Source organism: Arachis hypogaea, chromosome 6, assembly GCF_003086295.3.
Source record: "Arachis hypogaea cultivar Tifrunner chromosome 6, arahy.Tifrunner.gnm2.J5K5, whole genome shotgun sequence".
Lineage (NCBI taxonomy): Eukaryota > Viridiplantae > Streptophyta > Magnoliopsida > Fabales > Fabaceae > Arachis > Arachis hypogaea.
In genome coordinates, this window is record NC_092041.1 from 23,936,443 (window position 1) to 23,956,656 (window position 20,214).

General features: G+C 38.6%; 1 pseudogene; it reads left to right on the forward strand.

Annotated features, from left to right (window-relative positions):
• The window catches only part of LOC112805464 (probable 1-deoxy-D-xylulose-5-phosphate synthase 2, chloroplastic), a 37,917-nt pseudogene extending 18,849 nt beyond the window's left edge, over window positions 1-19,068 (forward strand).
• Window positions 19,069-20,214: the final 1,146 nt, after the last annotated feature.

Sequence of the window (20,214 nt, forward strand, 5' to 3'; positions counted from 1 at the left end):
ACTCGAGACAGTAGCATGTACTTGGCGTTCAACGCCAAGTTACGTCGTCAATTTCCGAATAAAGTATAGACTATTATATATTGCTGGAAAGCTCTGGATGTCTACGTTCCAACGCCGTTGAGAGCGCGCCATTTGGAGTTCTGTAGCTCCAGAAAATCCATGTCGAGTGCAGGGAGGTCAGATTCCAACAGCATCAGCAGTCCTTTTTGTCAGCCTTTTTCAGAGTTTTGCTCAAGTCCCTCAATTTCAGCCAGAATTTACCTGAAATCACAGAAAAACACACAAACTCATAGTAAAGTCCAGAAATGTGAATTTAACATAAAAACTAATGAAAACATCCCTAAAAGTAGCTTGAACTTACTAAAAACTATCTAAAAACAATGCCAAAAAGCGTATAAATTATCCGCTAAGCACAACACCAAACTTAAATTGTTGCTTGTCCCCAAGCAACTGAAAATCAAATAGGATAAAAAGAAGAGAATATACTATAAATTCCAGAATATCAATGAATATTAATTATAATTAGATGAGCGGGACTTGTAGCTTTTTGCTTCTGAACAGTTTTGGCATCTCACATTTTCCTTTGAAGTTCAGAGTGATTGGCGTCTCTGGGAACTTAGAATTTTGGATAGTGTTATTGACTTTCCTAGTTAAGCATGTTGATTCTTGAACACAGCTACTTATGAGTCTTGGCCGTGGCCCTAAGCACTTTGTTTTCCAGTATTACCACCGGATACATAAATGCCACAGACACATAATTGGGTGAACCTTTTCAGATTGTGACTTAGCTTTGCTAGAGTCCCCAGTTAGAGGTGTCCAGAGCTCTTAAGCACACTCTTTTTGCTTTGGATCATGACTTTAACCACTCAGTCTCAAGCTTTTCACTTGGATCTTCATGACACAAGCACATGGTTAGGGACAGCTTGATTTAGCCGCTTAGGCCTGGATTTTATTTCCTTGGGCCCTCGTATCCATTGATGCTCAAAGCCTTGGATCCTTTTTACCCTTGCCTTTTGGTTTTAAGGGCTATTGGCTTTTTCTTCTTGCTTTTTCTTTTTCTTTCTTTTTTTTTTCGCCAGCTTTTGCTTTTTCACTGCTTTTTCTTGCTTCAAGAATCAATTTCATGATTTTTCAGATCATCAATAACATTTCTCTTTGTTCATCATTCTTTCAAGAGCCAACAATTTTAACACTCATAAACAACAATATCAAAAGACATATGCACTGTTCAATCATTCATTCAGAAAACAAAAAGTATTGTCACCACATCAATATAATTAAATTAAATTCAAGGATAAATTCGAAATTCATGTACTTCTTGTTCTTTTGAATTAAAACATTTTTCATTTAAGAGAGGTGAAGGATTAATGGATTTTATTCATAGCTTTAAGGCATGGTTACATACTAATGATCATGAAGTAGAGACACAAAACATAGATAAACACAACATTAAAAACGGAAAACAGAAAGAGATAAAGAACAAGGAATGAATCCACCTTTAGTGGAGTCTTCTTCTTGAAGGTCCAATAATGTCCTTAAGCTCTTCTATGTCCCTTCCTTGCCTTTGTTGCTCCTCCCTCATTGCTCTTTGGTCTTCTCTTATTTCTTGGAGAATGATGGAGTGCTCATGATGTTCCACCCTTAATTGTTCCACATTGTGGCTCAAATCTTCTAAGGAGGTATTGAGTTGCTCCCAATAGTTGTTGGGAGGAAAGTGCATCCCTTGAGGCATCTCAGGGATTTGTTGATGATGAGCTTCCTCATGCACCTCTTGAGGACCGTGAATGGTCTCTCTTGCTTGCTCCATCCTCTTCTTGGTGATGGGCTTATCTTCTTCAATGGGGATATCTCCTTCTATGATAACTCCAGCTGAGTAACACAGATGGCAAATAAGGTGAGGAAAAGCTAACCTTGCCATGGTGGAGGACTTGTCGGCTATTTTGTAGAGTTCATTGGAGATGACCTCATGAACTTCTACTTCCTCTCCAATCATGATGCTATGAATCATGATGGCCCGATCCACAGTAACTTCAGATCGGTTGCTAGTAGGAATGATGGAGCGTTGAATGAACTCCAACCATCCTCTAGCCATAGGCTTGAGGTCCAGTCTTCTTAGTTGAACCGGCTTGCCTTTGGAGTCTATTCTCCATTGAGCTCCTTCCACACATATGTCCATTAGGACTTGGTCCAACCTTTGATTAAAGTTGACCCTTCTAGTGTAGGGGCGTTCATCTTCTTGCATCATGGGCAAGTGAAACGCCAACCTCACATTTTCCGGACTAAAATCTAAGTATTTCCCCCGAACCATTGTGAGATAGTTCTTTGGATTCGGGTTCATACTTTGATCATGGTTCCTAGTGATCCATGCATTGGCATAGAACTCTTGAACCATTAAGATTCTGACTTGTTGCATGGGGTTGGTTAAGACTTCCCAACCTCTTCTTCGGATCTCATGTCGGATTTCCGGATACTCATTTTTCTTGAGCTTGAAAGGGACCTCGGGGATCACCTTCTTCTTTGCCACAACATCATAGAAGTGGTCTTGATGGCTCTTCGAGATGAATCTTTCCATCTCCCATGACTCGGAGGTGGAAGCTTTTGTCTTCCCTTTTCCTTTTCTAGAGGATACTTCGGCCTTAGGTGCCATTGATGGTAATGGAAAAACAAAAAGCTTATGCTTTTACCACACCAAACTTAAAATATTGCTCATCCTCGAGCAAGAGAAGAAAGAAGAGAAGAAGAAGAAGAAGAAAATATGGTAGAGAGGGAGAGATGTAGGTTCGGCTAAGTGGGAGAAGAGGGGTTTGTGTTGTGTGAAAATGAAGGAGAATGGAAGGGTATTTATAGGGAGGGGGAAGGGTGTATGTGCAGCCATTTTGGGTGGGAATGGGTGGAAAATTGATTTTGAATTTTTGAAGGTAGGTGGGGTTTATGGGGAAGAGTGGATGGATGTGAGTGGTGAAGGTGTTGATTGGGAAGAGGAATTGAGGTGATTGGTGAGGAGTGTTGGGAAGTGTGACATGGGGAATACAAATCACAAAAATAGGATTAGGAGGTAAGGTGGGAATATAGTAGGTGGGGATCCTGTGGGGTCCACAGATCCTGAGGGGATCCTGTGGGGTCCACAGGTCCTGAGGTGTCAAGGAATTCCATCCCTGCACCAAATAGGCATGTAAATTGCCTTGGCACACCATTCTGGCGTTTAAATGCCCATTGGTGCATGTTCTGGGCGTTCAACGCCCATGTAAAGCATGTTTCTGGCGTTGAACGCCAGTTTCATGCTTGTTGCTGGCGTTCAGCGCCAGCTTTTCTTCTCTGGGCACATTCCTGGCGTTCAGCGCCAGAATGTTGCTTGTTTCTGGCGTTCAGCGCCAGAATGATGCTCTGTTCTGGCATTGAACGCCAGCCAGATGCATCTTACTAGCGTTGAACGCCAGCCTGTGCGTCCTCCAGGGTGTGAAAATTTTTTTCTTCTATTTTTGACTCTGTTTTTAATTTTTTTGATTTTTTCGTGACTCTTCATGATCATGTACCTAATAAAACACAAAATAACAATAAAATAGAATAAAATAAAAATTAGATAAATAAAATTGGGTTGCCTCCCAACAAGCGCTTCTTTAATGTCAATAGCTTGACAGTGGCTCTCATGGAGCCACAAGGTGATCAGGTCAATGTTTGTGTAGTCCCAACACCAAACTTAGAGTTTGGATATGGGGTCTTAACACCAAACTTAGAGTTTGGTTGTGGCCTCACAACACCAAACTTAGAGTTTGACTGTGTGGGCTCTTCTTGACCTTGAACTGAGAGAAGCTCTTCATGCTTACTCTCTTCTGTCACAGAGGGATGGCCATGTGCTTTAAATACAAGGTAGTCCCCATTCAATTGAAGGACTAATTCACCTCTGTTGACATCTATCACTACTCCTGCTGTGGCTAGGAAAGGTCTTCCAAGGATGATGCAATCATCCTCTTCCTTCCTAGTGTCTAAGATTATGAAATCAACAGGGATGTAAAGGCCTTCAACCTTTACTAATACGTCCTCTACTATTCCATAAGCTTGTCTCAACGACTTGTCTGCCAATTGTAATGAGAACAAGGCAGGTTGTACCTCAATGATCCCCAGCTTCTCCATTATAGAGAGTGGCATAAGATTTATCCCTGACCCTAGATCACACAGAGCTTTTTCAAAGATCATGGTGCCTATGGTACAAGGTATTAAGAACTTGCCAGGATCTTGTTTCTTTTGAGGTAGAGTTTTCTGAATCCAAGTATCTAGTTCACTAATGAGCAAGGGAGGTTCGCTTTCCCAAGTCTCATTACCAAACAACTTGGCATTCAGCTTCATGATAGCTCCTAAGTATTGAGCAATTTGCTCTCCAGTCACATCTTCATCCTCTTCAGAGGAAGAATAGTCTTCAGAGCTCATGAATGGCAGAAGGAGATTTAATGGAATCTCTATGGTCTCTATATGAGCCTCAAATTCCTTTGGATCCTTAATAGGAAACTCCTTCTTGCTTGAAGGACGTCCCAGGAGGTCTTCCTCATCAGAATTTTCATCCTCCTCCTCCCTTGTGCATTCGGCCACATTGATTATATCAATGGCCTTGCATTCTCCTTTTGGATTCTCTTCTGTATTGCTTGGGAGAATACTGGGAGGAGTTTCAATGACTTTCTTACTCAGCTGGCCCACTTGTGCCTCCAGATTTCTGATGGAGGATCTTGTTTCATTCATGAAACTAAAAGTGGCCTTTGACAGATCAGAGACTAGATTGGCCAAATTAGAAGTGTTTTGTTCAGAATTCTCTGTCTGTTGCTGAGAAGATGATGGATATGGCTTGCTATTGCTCAGCCTATTGCGTCCACCATTGTTAAAGCCTTGTTGAGGCTTTTGTTGATCCTTCCATGAGAAATTTGGATGATTTCTCCATGATGAGTTATAGGTGTTTCCATAAGGTTCACCCATGTAATTAACCTCTGCCATGGCAGGGTTCTCAGGATCATAAGCTTCTTCAAAAGCTGCCTCTTTAGTACTGTTGGATGCATGTTGCAATCCATTCAGACTTTGAGAGATCATGTTGATCTGCTGAGTTAACACTTTGTTCTGAGCCAATATGGCATTCAGAGCATCAATTTCAAGAACTCCTTTCTTCTGAGTATCCCATTATTCACGGAATTCCTCTCAGAAGTATACATAAATTGGTTGTTTGTAACCATGTCAATGAGTTCTTGGGCCTCTTCAGGCGTTTTCTTCAGGTGAATAGATCCACCTGCAGAATGGTCTAGTGACATTTTCGAAAATTCAGAGAGACCATAATAGAATATATCTAATATGGTCCATTCTGAAAACATGTCAGATGGACATCTTTTGGTCAGCTGCTTGTATCTTTCCCAAGCTTCATAGAGGGATTCACCATCTTTTTGTTTGAAGGTTTGAACATCCACTCTCAGCTTGCTCAGCTTTTGAGGAGGAAAGAATTTATCCAAGAAGGCAGTGACCAGCTTATCCCAGGAGTCCAGGCTATCCTTAGGTTGTGAATCCAACCATATTCTAGCTCTGTCTCTTACAGCAAAAGGGAAAAGCATGAGTCTGTAGACTTCAGGATCAACTCCATTCGTCTTTACAGTCTCACAGATCTGCAAGAACTCAGTTAAAAACTGATAAGGATATTCAGATGGAAGTCCATAAAACTTGCAGTTTTGTTGCATTAAGGCAACTAGCTGAGGTTTCAGCTCAAAGTTATTGGCTCCAATGGCAGGAATGGAGATGCTTCTTCCATCAAATTTGGATGTTGGCTTTGTGAAGTCACCAAGCATTCTCCTTGCATTATTATTATTTTCGGCTGCCATCTCCTTCTCTTGTTCAAAAATTTCTGAAAGGTTTCCTTTAGAATAATTTAATTTAGCTTCTCTTAATTTCCTCTTCAGAGTCCTTTCAGGTTCTGGATCAATTTCAACAAGAGTGCCTTTTTCCCTGTTCCTGCTCATATGAAAGAGAAGAAAACAAGAAAAGAAAGAGGAATCCTCTATGTCACAGTATAGAGATTCCTTTATGTTAGTAGAAGGAGAAAGGGGTAGAAGAATCCAAACACAAGAGATATAATAAGTTCGGATTTTTAGATGAAGAGAGGTGAAGAGAAGTGTTAGTAATTAATTGATTAAAAAGAAGAAGAAAAGAGAGGGAAAATTTCGAAAATAATTTTGAAAAAGGGGTTAGTATTTTTTTTGAAAATTAAATATAAGATATAGTTAAAATTAAAATTTAAAACAAAAAAAGAATTTTTGAAAAAGAGAGAGGTATTTTCGAAAATTAGAGAGGGAAAAGTAGTTAGGTGGTTTTGAAAAAGATAAGAAATAAACACAAAGTCAAATAGTTAGTTGAAGAAGACATTAAAATCAAATTTTAAAAAGATAAGAAGATAAGAGGTTAGATAAGATATTTTGAAATCAAATTTTGAAAAAGATAAAATTTTTGAAAAAGATAAGATAAAAGATAAAAAGGTTTTTAAGAAAAAGTTGTTTTTGAAAAAAAAGATTTAATTTTTAAAATTACTTAACTAACAAGAAACTACAAGATAAGATTCTAGAACTTAAAGATTGAACCTTTCTTAACAAGAAAGTAACAAACTTTTAAATTTTTGAACCAATCACATTAATTGTTAGCTAATTTTCGAAAATTATATGTAAAGATAGGAAAAAGATTTTGAAAATATTTTGAAAAAGACTTTTGGAATTTTCGAAAAATAGAAAAAAAAATGAAAAAGATATAATTTTTGAAAAAGATTTTGAAAAGATAAGATTTTTAAAATTGAAATTTTGACTTGACTTGTGAGAAACAACTAATTTTTTAAAAATTTTTGACCAAGTCAACCCAAAATTTCGAAAATTTGGAGGGAAAAAAGGAAAAGATATATTTTTTTTATTTTTGAATTTTTAATTATGAGAGAGAAAAACAACAAAAATACTCAATGCATGAAATTTTTAGATCAAAACAATGAATGCATGCAAGAATGCTATGAATGTCAAGATGAACACCAAGAACACTTTGAAGATCATGATGAACATCAAGAACATATTTTTGAAAAAAAAAATTTTTGATGCAAAGAAAACATGCAAGACACCAAACTTAGAAATTTTTAATGCATGGAAAATATGAATGCAAAAGTGCACATGAAAAACAACAAACAACACAAAACAAGAAATCATCAAGATCAAACAAGAAGACTTGTCAAGAACAACTTGAAGATCATGAAGACACTATGAATGCATGAAATTTTCGAAAAGATGCAAGAAAAATTTTAAAAGCATGCAATTGACACCAAACTTAAAAATTAACACAAGACTCGGACAAGAAACACAAAATATTTTTTTATTTTTATAATTTTCTAATTTTTTTGTATTTTTATTTTAATTTTTTCGAAAAACATGGTTAGAAAAACGAAAAAGAAAAGAAAAATTTTGAAAAAGATTTTTGAAAAGAAAATTACCTAATCTGAGCAACAAGATGAACCGTCAGTTGTCCATACTCGAACAATCCCCGGCAACGGCGCCAAAAACTTGGTGGACGAAATTGTGATCCATATTCTTTTGTACTTGTATGAAATCATTATTATGGCACCAGTTGAATTCACAACTCCGTTCAACTAACCAGCAAGTGTACTGGGTCGTCCAAGTAATAAACCTTACGTGAGTAAGGGTCGATCCCACAGAGATTGTTGGTATGAAGCAAGCTATGGTCACCTTGTAAATCTCAGTTAGGCAGATTAAATTTGTTTATGGTTTCGAAAATTAATAATAATTGGAAAATAAAAAGGGATAGAAATACTTATGTAAATCAATAGTGAGAATTTCAGATAGGTGTATGGAGATGCTGTGCTCCTCTTGAAACTCTACTTCACTACTCACTCTTCCTTCAATCCTTCTTACTCCTTTCCATGGCAAGCTGTATGTAGGGCATCACCATCATCGGTGGCTACTTTCAATCCTCTCAGGAAAATGGTCCTATGCGCTGTCACTGCACGGCTAATCGTCTGGAGGCATCACCCTTGGTTGATGGCTACATCCCGTCCTCTCAGTGAAAACGTTCCTATGCTCTGTCACAGCACGGCTAATCATCTGTCGGTTCTCAATCAGGTTGGAATAGAATCCATTGATTCTTTTGCGTTTGTCACTAACGCCCAGCCTTCAGGAGTTTGAAGCTCGTCACAGTCATTCAATACCAGAATCCTACTCGGAATACCACAGACAAGGTTAGACTTTCCGGATTCCCAGGATCCTACTCGGAATACCACAGACAAGGTTAGACTTTCCGGATCCTCATGAATGCCGCCATCCATCTAGCTTATACCACGAAGATTCTGTTGGGAAATCTAAGAGATATGCGCCCGGCCTAAGGTAGAACGGAAGTGGTTGTCAGTCACGTGCGTTCATAGGTGAGAATGATGATGAGTGTCACGGATCATCACATTCATCAAGTTGAAGTGCAACGTATATCTTGGAATAAGAATAAAAGAGAATTGAATAAAAAGTAATAGTAATTGTATTGAAACTTGAGGTACAACAGAGCTCCACACCCTTAATCTATGGTGTGCAAAAACTCCACTGTTGAAAATACATAAGTAAAAGGTTCAGGCATGGCCGAATGGCCAGCCCCCTTGAGTGATCAAGAGACCGAATAATCAAAGGCTAAACAGTCAAGAGATTAAACTGTCAAAAGATGTCTAATACAATAGTAACTTATCCTATTTATACTAGACTAGCTACTAGGGTTTACATGAGTAAGTAATTGATGCATAAATCCACTTCCGGGGCCCACTTGGTGTATGCTTGGGCTGAGCTTGATCTATCCACGAGCTGAGGCTTTTCTTGGAGTTGAACTCCAAGTTATGACGTGTTTTGGGCGTTCAACTCCGGATCATGACGTTTTTCTGGCGTTTAACTCCAGACAGCAGCATGTACTTGGCGTTCAACGCCAAGTTACGTCGTCAATTTCCGAATAAAGTATGGACTATTATATATTGCTGGAAAGCTCTGGATGTCTACTTTCCAACGCCGTTGAGAGCGCGCCATTTAGAGTTCTGTAGCTCCAGAAAATTTATTTCGAGTGCAGGGAGGTCAGATTCCAACAGCATCAGCAGTCCTTTTTGTCAGCCTTTTTCAGAGTTTTGCTCAAGTCCCTCAATTTCAGCCAGAATTTACCTGAAATCATAGAAAAACACACAAACTCATAGTAAAGTCCAGAAATGTGAATTTAACATAAAAACTAATGAAAACATTCCTAAAAGTAGCTTGAACTTACTAAAAACTATCTAAAAACAATGCCAAAAAGCGTATAAATTATCCGCTCATCACACCAACACTAAGGTGGACTCATTCCTTAACTTCCTTGTTCTTATCTCTCTGTTTTCGGTTTTTGAGCTTCATGTTTGTCTATGTTTGTGTCTTTATTACATGATCATTAGTGTCTAGTGTCTATGTCTTAAGGCTATGATTAATTCCATGAATCCTTCACCTTTCTTAAATGAAAAATGTTTTTAATACAAAAGAACAAGAAGTACATCAGTTTCGAATTCATCCTTGAAATTAGTTTAATTATATTGATGTGGTGACAATACTTTTTGTTTTCTGAATGAATGCTTGAACAGTGTATATTTTTTATCTTGTTGTTTATGAATGTTAAAATTGTTGGCTCTTGAAAGAATGATGAAAAAGAGAAATGTTATTGATGATCTGAAAAATCATAAGATTGATTCTTGAAGCAAGAAAAAGCAGTGAAGAACAAAGCTTGCGAAAAAAAAGAGAAGTTGCGAAAAAATTTAAAGAAAGAAAAAGAAAAAGCAAGCAGAAAAAGCCAATAGCCCTTAAAACCAAAAGGCAAGGGTAAAAAGGATCCAAGGCTTTGAGCATCAATGGATTGGAGGGCCCAAGGAAATAAAATCCAAGCCTAAGCGGCTAAATCAAGCTGTCCCTAACCATGTGCTTGTGGCATGCAGGTCCAAGTGAAAAGCTTGAGACTGAGTGGTTAAAGTCGTGATCCAAAGCAAAAAGAGTGTGCTTAAGAGCTCTGAACACCTCTAATTAGGGACTTTAGCAAAGCTGAGTCACAATCTGAAAAGGTTCACCCAATCATATGTCTGTGGCATTTTTTTATCCAGTGGTAATATTGGAAAACAAAGTGCTTAAGGCCACGGCCAAGACTCATAAAAGTAGTTGTGTTCAAGAATCAACATACTTAACTAGGAGAATCAATAAAACTATTTGAACTCTGAGTTCCTATGGATGCCAATCATTCTAAACTTCTAAAGATAAAGTGAGATGCCAAAACTGTTCAGAAGCAAAAAGCTACAAGTCCCGCTCATCTAATTAGAACTAATATTTATTGATATTTTGAGATTTATAGTATATTCTCTTCTTTTTATCCTATTTGATTTTCAGTTTCTTGGGGACAAGCAACAATTTAAGTTTAGTGTTGTGATTAGCAGATAATTTATACGCTTTTTGGCATTGTTTTTAGGTAGTTTTTAGTAAGATCTAGCTACTTTTAGGGATGTTTTTATTAGTTTTTATGTAAAATTCACATTTCCGGACTTTACTATGAGTTTGTGTGTTTTTTTGTGATTTCAGGTATTTTCTGGCTGAAATTGAGGGATCTGAGCAAAAATCTGATTCAGGCTGAAAAAGGACTGCTGATGTTGTTGGATTCTGACCTTCCTGCACTCGAAAAGGATTTTCTGGAGCTATAGAACTCCAAATGGAGCGCTCTCAATTTCGTTGGAAAGTAGACATCTAGGGATTTCCAGCAATATATAATAGTTCATATTTTATTCGAGTTTAGATGACGAAAACTGGCGTTCAATGCCAGTTCCATGCTGTATTCTAGAGTAAAACGCCAGAAACACGTCACAAACCAGAGTTAAACGCCAAAAACACGTTACAACTTGGTGTTTAACCCCAAGAGAAGCCTCTGCACGTGTAAAGCTCAAGCTCAGCCCAAGCACACACCAAAGTGGGCCCCGGAAGTGGATTTCTACACTTAGACTTATTTCTGTAAACCCTAGTAGCTAGTTTAGTATAAATAGAACTTTTTACTATTGTACTAGGCGTCTTTGACCAAATCTTTGATCATTTTTATGCTATCTTAGACTTTTGTGGAGGCTATCCATTCGGCCATGCCTAGACCATGTTCTTATGTATTTTCAATGGTGGAGTTTCTATACACCATAGATTAAGGTGTGGAGCTCTGCTGTTCCTCGAGTATTAATGCAATTACTATTGTTCTTCTATTCAATTCAACTTATTCTTATTCTAAGATATTCACTGCACTTCAACATGATGAATGTGATGATCTGTGACACTCATCATCATTCTCACCTATGAACGTGTGCCTGACAACCACTTTTGTTCTACCTTAGATCGAGCGTGTATCTCTTGGATTCCTTAATCAGAATCTTTGTGGTATAAGCTAGAATTATTGGCGGCCATTCCTAAGATCTGGAAAGTCTAAACCTTGTCTGTGGTATTCTGAGTAGGATCTGAGATGGGATGACTGTGACGAACTTCAAACTCGCGAGTGTTGGGCGTAGTGACAGACGCAAAAGGATCAATGGATCTTATTCCGACATGATCGAGAACCAACAGATGATTAGCCGTGCTGTGACAGAGCATTTGGACTATTTTCACTGAGAGGACAGGAGGTAGCCATTGACGCCAGTGAAACCCGAACATACAGCTTGCCATGGAAAGGAGTAAGAATGATTGGAGGAGAGTAGTAGGAAAGCAGATATTCAGAAGGAACACAGTATCTTCATGCGCTTATCTGAAATTCCCACCAATGAATTACATAAGTATCTCTATCTTTATTTTATGCTTTATTTGTCTTTATATTCGAAAACCATTATAACCATTTGAATCCGCCTGACTGAGTTTTACAAGATGACCATAGCTTGCTTCATACCAACAATCTCCGTGGGATCGACCCTTACTCACATAAGGTATTACTTGGATGACCCAGTGCACTTGCTGGTTAGTTATGCGAAGTTGTGACAAAGTGTGATTCACGTTTGAGAGCTCCAAGTCTTTGGCACCATTGTTGATGATCACAATTTCGTGCACCACCTGTCACCTCCCAGTCGAGATATAGCACAAGGCATTCTGGGCGGTAAGAGAAATCAACATGGGATTTGAGAGGGCCGGAGCTGAAAGGAAGATGCAACTACAAGAATTAGAGAACCTTCACCTATAAGCGTATGATAACTCCAGGCTGTACAAAGAAAAGAAGAAGGTTGTGCATGACAAGCACATTAAAAGGAGAGAGTTCAAACCTGGGGAATTAGTTCTCCTCTACAACTCCAGACTAAGGCTCATGCCAGGCAAGCTGAGATCAAGATGGGAAGGTCCCTATAGAGTAGAGAAGGCAGAGCCATACGGAGTCTTTCACCTAAGTCATCCTTCGATCTCTAAATTCATCAAGGTAAACGGACATCACCTTAAGCTATATCACGGTGAGCAGATGAAGAAAAGTAAGGAGCTGGAGATCTTTCTCTTGGAGGATCCACCCACAGCAGAAGACTAAGCTAGTGGACCGTCCAACTGAAGGATGTTAAAGAAAAGTGCTGCGTGGGAGTCAACCCACCGTGGTATGATTGTTCCCTTCTCTCTTTTTAGCTTTATTTAATGACTCTTCTCAATATTCTGCATATAGTCTGCATTTACATCTGCATATTTGCATAAAAAAAGAAGAGATCAACGCGCCAGCGCCTAGTGCGTGTCTGTGTCCCTTGTGAAAGTGAATTGGGTGAATTTGAACAGAGAGTCACGCGGGAGCTGGGCTGGAAACGTGCCTTGGGAACCTTCCATCCCACGCGCACGCGTACTGTACGCGTGCGCGCCTTTCCCCTCTTGGCGTTCCGCATGAGCACACGTGGTGCGTATCCGCGTCGATGTCAAAATCGACGTAAAGCTTGTTTAGCCAGAAAGTTGTGCTGGCCTGGGGCGGGTACTGTGCTAGAAGCACAAATTGACACGTGCATACGCGCACCTGGCGCATACGCGTCCCTTCCTCTCTGCCAATGTGAGCGAGCGCATGCAGTGGTGTTCGTGTCGGTTGCAATACATTACTCACTCTTTCACCGCCTAGTTTTCATTCTTTCTCCCTCCCTAGTTCTAATTCTATCTTTCCCAATCCTAATTTCTTTCTTCCCCCTTTCTTCTTCTTCTCTATCTATCTTCTCTACCTATCTTCTCTATCTTCTTCTTCTTCCTCTCCTCTCACGTCTTTCTCACTCACATCATCCATTATCTTTCTTTTCATCCTCTTTTCAAGGTTCTCTCTCTTTCTATTTTCTTTTTCTTCTTCTTCTCTTTATTTCTCTTTGTATTATTTTACTTGGTGCTTTAACTCTATTTGAGTAACTACTTTCTTCTACTTGCTTGTGATTATTATTGTGGAGTTGTTTGACAATTAATATTAATTATTTTTGGGATGCTTGCATGTTCCAATTTAATTCTTTCCCTATCATGTTCAACGTGCATACTAAGTGTTTGTGAAAAAGCCCGTATGGCATTATGCATTCCTAATTATTCTATTCTTCTACTCTAATGCCTGTTTTTCACAAATTCCTCATCTTATTTTATTAATTAATTATAATTTTCAACACAAACGTGATTGTTAGTTTGTTACGAGTGATAATACATTTTTCGCAATTGATGCTTGATCTATGCTACTCATGCCTTTGCCGGTATGCCAATAAACATCTTGCATTTAATTGCCTTCATCTTTCTTGCTATATTTTCATTGATGTCCTATTTACATGAAGTCGCGACCATGTGTTAACGATGTCCTTCTTTACCTTGGCAAGATTATCACTTGTACTGTCCTCTTCCTTGCTCCAACCCTTGGACTTACATGTACCTTTCTCCTTTTCTTTCAGGATGGCCACCAAGAAGGGAAAAGAGAAAACAGCTACCAAACCACCGGCAAAGAGAGGAACAAAAAGGACATTGGCAGAAGAATCACCCTCAACATCAGTCAAACCTTCAACAAAGCGGGTCAAGAGGATCATTAAGGTTGAGGAGACCGAGAAAGCCTTCCCAGAAAGGGACACTGCGCGGTTGATTAACCGCTTCTATGAGCAGATGTTCCCCATTCTGGCGGCAAGAAACTACAACAATGAGCACCTTCTTATCCTCCCCTCCAACATTGTGAATTTGGTGGAGCCCCGCATTGACAGAAGACATTGGGGATTCTTACGGAGGCAGCCAAGGCAAGTCAACCTTTCATGGGTAGTTAAATTTTACTCCAATTTTCACATGCCAAACCTGCAGTCTGTCTATGTCTGTCAGAAGTAAGTCCCCACCTCCGAAAGGGCCATTCAGCAAGTTTTAGATCTCCCCCTGCTCCAGAAGGATTGGACGCATTTCAATAAGCCTCTCTTAAGCGCCGGCAATACCAATTTGACTAGGACGACGTTCTCAGAATTATAGCACTACCTGGCAGTAAGTGGATCTACAGTTATCATCGATCCAAGCCTAAGAGCATATTAGCTTCCGCACTTACCTTGGAGGCTCGCGTGTGGGCACAGATTATGTCCCACTACGTCTTTTCAAGCACTCACGAGTCCTCCTTCACTATAGACATGGTTGTTCTCATCTGGTGTATACTTACAGACCAACTCCTCAACTTACCAAGACACATCCGGCAAGCCATGGGACACGTACAGATTGCGGGCAACTTACCTTTTCCTGCCTTGGTTTTAGATTTGGTCTCGGCAGCCGGAGTCCCCTATAGAGCTGGAGACACCAAAGCCATGCTTCTTCGGGATGATCAATATGTTCCGTGTGGGAAATACATCAGACACCCAGTAGTCACCGCCAGCCAGACTGAAGACCCGGCCAGAGATATCCCTTCTCCTTCCACATCACAAGCACCTTCAACAAATCAGCTGCTCCTTCAGATACTTCAAAGGTTGGACCGGCAAGACCGGTAGATGGAACACATGGAGCACCGTAATAAGCACCAATTTACATACCTCAAGAGGCTGATTGTTGGAAACCACCCACCTGAAGAAGACCCAGAGACTCTGGACTCCACTTTAACTACCAGCACGGGGAGCCATGAGGACCCCGCATGTGGAGATGCTGTTACCAGTCTCCTTTGTTCCTGATTGATGGCACCGAGGACGGTGTCAGGCTTTAAGTATGAGGAGGTCGGTCAGTACCTGACTTCCGGAGGTAACTTTTCTTTCTCTTAGCACCAGTAGATAAATTTTCTCTTTTTTTTTAGGTAGAATAGATTGCATAGTAATAATTAGTTGCATGTGTACTCTGCTTGGTTAAAAATAATAAGTCCTTTTCAAAGACCCTATTTTTGAAAATTTCTCAAATTCAAACCAAAATCCTATGTTAAACTTGTTTGAAGACTGTAAATTGGAACATGGTTTAGAGCTGGAACACACGAACCAGTGAGATTTTGAGCCTAATTGTATGGTTACAGCACTTAACCATTATTTTATTCTTGTGTGTTTTCTCTCCTTTATGATTGCAATCTATGGTTTGTTCCATTCTATATGTCCATTATTTAATGTATTCATGCATATGTATGATTGAGGCCATCATTTGTTATTAGCTCACTATCCTAAATGGCTTACCATTCTAATTATCCCTTGTTGCCACTTTGAACCTCCATATCCCCTGTTATTCTCTATATTACCACATCACTAGCCTTAAGCGGAAAAACAAGTACTTACCTTAATTGAATCCTTGGTTAGCTTAAGATAGAGATTATGTGCAAGCTAAGTGTAGGAAAACTATGGGAACTCGGGTTAATAAGAATGTATGTTAATTGATAAATATCTAAGGTCTGAATGATACTCATGTGAAATTATGAAAACTAAATGCATTGGTGCTACAATGCTCTAAAAAAAAAAGATGATTGTTTCAGTTTAAGTCTAGGAGAATGAAAGCACCCCAAATGATAAGTTTAAAAAAAAGAATCAATGCATATGAGGTGAAATAAAAAGAACAATTAAGTGCATAAGTAGATGCAACATACAAAGTGAGACTATGGGTAGTTAGGCATGATTTTAGAAGCATAGGGAATGTGTGTGTGTGTTAGGTGAGAACTTAGGATAATCAAGGGTTCAATTTTCAGCTCACTTGGCCATACATGTACCCTCACCCTTGCCTAAGCCCCATTACAACCTTAAGAAAGACCTCATGATATTTGCATGTGTGCATTAGATATTTGTTGATTGGTTAGATGAAGAACAAGGTTTTATAAGGCGTGAATGGATGAGTCTAGAGTGGATTACCCTATACACCTGAGTGACTAGAGTGCATATACGTTCCTAGTGAGGGTTCAAGCTTAACTCTATGTTCCCAACTTTCATGAGATGTCTCCTCCCAAGTTTACTTGACTTTTATTGTGTGATTTGGATTAGTGGAATTTGATTTTTGTTTGTCTTGAAAGACTTGTTTATTTTCTTAACTAAGTAGGCATGGATATTTCATCATATAGTTACATTCATGTACATAAGTTACATTGCATGAGTCTTACTTTCCCTATTCACTCTTTTTGTCTCCTTGAGCTTAGCATGAGGACATGCTATTGTTTAAGTGTGGGGAGTTTGATAATCTACTATTTCATGGTTTATCTTGTGCTAACTTGAGAGGTTTTTATCAACTCTTTACCCACTTATTCATATGATTTGCATGATTTTACAATTCCTTCCCAATTTTATTCTATGGTTGAAAACTTGCTTCCTAGACATTTAAATTATATATTTTTAATTCCCCTTTATACCATTCGATGACGTGATTTGTGCGTTAAGTGTTTTTAGGCTTTATAGGGCAGGAATGTCTTAGAGGATGGAAAGGAAGCTTGCAAAAATGGAAGGAACGCAAGGAAACAAAGAAGCTGACCAGCGAGGAGCGGCGTGCGCGTGCACCTGGTGCGTACGTGCACATTATCGCATTCACATATTGACGCACACACGTGACATGCGTGACCTGCAAAAATTGCTGGGGGCGATTTCGGGCCGGTTTTAGACCCAGTTTTCGGCCCATAAACACAAACTAGAGCCAAAGAATAGCAGAGACTCAGGGGACATTCTCATTCTGCATAGTTTTAGTTTAGTTTTGGGAATCTAGAGAGAATTCTACTCGTTCTTCTAAGTTTTCTTCACATTCATAGTTTTAGAGTTTTAGTGCTTTGCTTTGGATATTGAGAAGATTCATTACCTCCGTTGGAGCTTCCTCATTATAGTTTGTCTCTCTATTCTTTACTCTTTTATTGCCCATTGACTCTGTTTAGATAAGTATGTTCATGATTTTGGGATTTATTAATGCAAAGAACTATTTTTACTTTTAATTGAATTTTAGTTATTAACTATCATGTCTTTCTTTTATTCCTCTCTTAATTTTGTGAAAGTTATATTCATGATAATGGAGTAGTTCCCTAACTTGATTGGGAGTTGATTAAAAGGAAAACCTTGAGTTAGAATACTCAAGTGTTAATATTAATTAGAAGTTATTGGCTAATTCTCCTGTCTTCGACTCTAATCCTTTCTTAGGAAAGGATTAGGAAGCAAGCGATAGGATTAGTTTGAGAGTGATTGACTTTCCCTTATTATATAAGGGATAACTAAGTAGGATAACAACCCTTTTATTATTACACTTGAGAGAGTTCAACAGGGATATAACTTCCATTTAATCTTCTCCCGGTTAAGGATTTTATTTAAATTACATAAATTCTCAATCATTTATTTCTCTGTTTCTCAAACTCAAAAATCTCTTGGAAAATCTCTGATTAATAAAATAGCACTCTTTCTGCAACTCGTTGGGAGACGACTTGGGATTCATACTCCCAGTATTTTATTTTTAAATTTTGTGACAACCCCTTCTAAATTGATACACGGAATCAACATTGGTTAAGAGCTATACTTGCAACGTTGTTTTCTCTCTAAACTCTTGATCGGTGATTTTTTCGTACGTCACTTACACACGCTACTTTGCGGACTCCTTGATTGCAGAGACAGAGGCTGGTGACACCATTGTTTCCATCCATGTCCCTATGAGATGTTTCAACGTCAGGATAGCCGAGCAACACGCTGTAACCTTCGCTGTTGGTCTCGCGGCAGAAGGGCTCAAACCATTTTGTGCTATTTACTCTTCATTCCTACAATGAGGGTATGATCAGGTGGCACATGACGTGGACCTTCAGAAGCTTCCGATGAGATTCGCTCTTGATAGAGCTAGCCTAGTTGGTGCTTATGGCCAAACTCATTGTGGCGCATTTGACACTACATTCATGGCTTGTTTGCCAAACATGGTGGTTATGGCTCCTTCTGATGAAACCGAACTCATGCACATGGTAGCCACTACTGCAGCCATAGATGACAGGCCTAGTTGCTTTAGGTTCCCGAGAGGGAATGGCTTTGGTTCCATTCTTCCAAATAACAACAAAGGCAAGCCGTTGGAGGTTGGTAAAGGCAGGGTGCTGAAAGAGGGAAGCAAGGTGGCTCTAGTTGGATATGGAACAATGGTACAAAGCTGTGTGGCGACAGTAAAGGTTCTTGAAGCACATGGCATCTCAACAACCGTGGCTGATGCTCGATTTTGCAAGCCTTTTAATGGACCATTGATGATGCAACTTGCAAGAGAGCATGAAATCTTGATAACAGTTGAAGAGGGTTCCATTGGAGGGTTTGGTTCTCAAGTTTCTCATTTCCTTGGCCCTAATGGACTCCTTGATGTCAACCTTAAGGTCTACCTTTACTTAATTATTATATTGTGTGCAGCACCACACCATGTATATTCAGCACCACACCTTTACTTATATATATATATATATATATATATATATATATATATATATATATATATATATATATATATATATATATATATTCAGTACTAACCTATATCTTTGTGTTGGTGCAGTGGCGAGCCATGACTCTGCCTGATAGATACATTGAGCATGGATCTCAGAAGGATCAAATTCAAGCAGCAGGGTTGAGTTCAAACCATATAGCAGCTACTACTTTGTCATTAACCAATGTTCAATAGGACAATCGTTTGCTTCAATTCTCAGCATGCAAATATGAACCTTATTATTAATAGGATTTCAAATGTAAATAATATATAACACTAATAAATTAAAACTCTGCCAAAGATTTGTTATTAGACCGTGTTTATTTGATGATTATTAAAACACCCCTGGCCTGTTGATGGGAACAACAATTTGTACATCTTAGGAAACATGGGTGATTGGCTGCTATATAGCTAGTTTTTATGACTCTTATATTGAGCAGAACATACAATTAAATGCAAATCGTTGATGAAATTCAACAATCACTCAAAAAGGGCAAAGTTTGAACATGAAACAGCACGTACATCAACTAACTAAAATAAATCATTATAAATAAAAAGATTCACATATATTTAAATAGTCCAAAAGAAATAAGTGCAAGATATAAAGATAGCTTGTATTTTGAAGAAAATTAAAATGGTCTAATTCAATCCATAACTACTAATAAAAAAGGTTATAAAATCCTAAGTCTGCATGACAAACTGCTGCATCTTTTTATTCCAGTCAATGACAGAAAGCTCCACTATGATATCTCGCTTCGAGTTATTAAAGTCATTCACTAAATCCATAGCCAGGCGCATCCTTGTGAAATCATTGACAACCTAATAGACAGTAACAATGACATCACATAATGGAATAAATATAACTTTATTAACAATGATATTTTTCTTACCCATGTCTTATTATCGAGGCTCCAAAAGCAATTGAGGTGCATCCATTGAGCGACCCAAATACCACAGTCATTCCTTTGCCATAATTCAATGCACATATTAATAAAGCAATATAACAAAAGAACAAACAGCCACTAAATTGAATATATACTTTGAAAAATGGTATATTTAAACTTACAATTTGGCAGATTATTGTGGGACAGCTGGCTTATTGAATTTATACTTAGAAAATTGAATGTTTCTAAAGGAAGGTGTTTCACCGAAGTTCTTATCGGATAAAAAATTCTCAAGGTAATTTAACAGATTGTTAATGACACTCTTACGCTCTGTCATCAATGTGCCCTTTTTAAAAGAGTCCAGATATCTCACGGTCTCGTGAAATAAATCAACCACTATGAGAAACCAATGGTCATTGAGGTAAACTGGCACAAAAATCTGCAACAAACAGTCGGAAAATAACCTT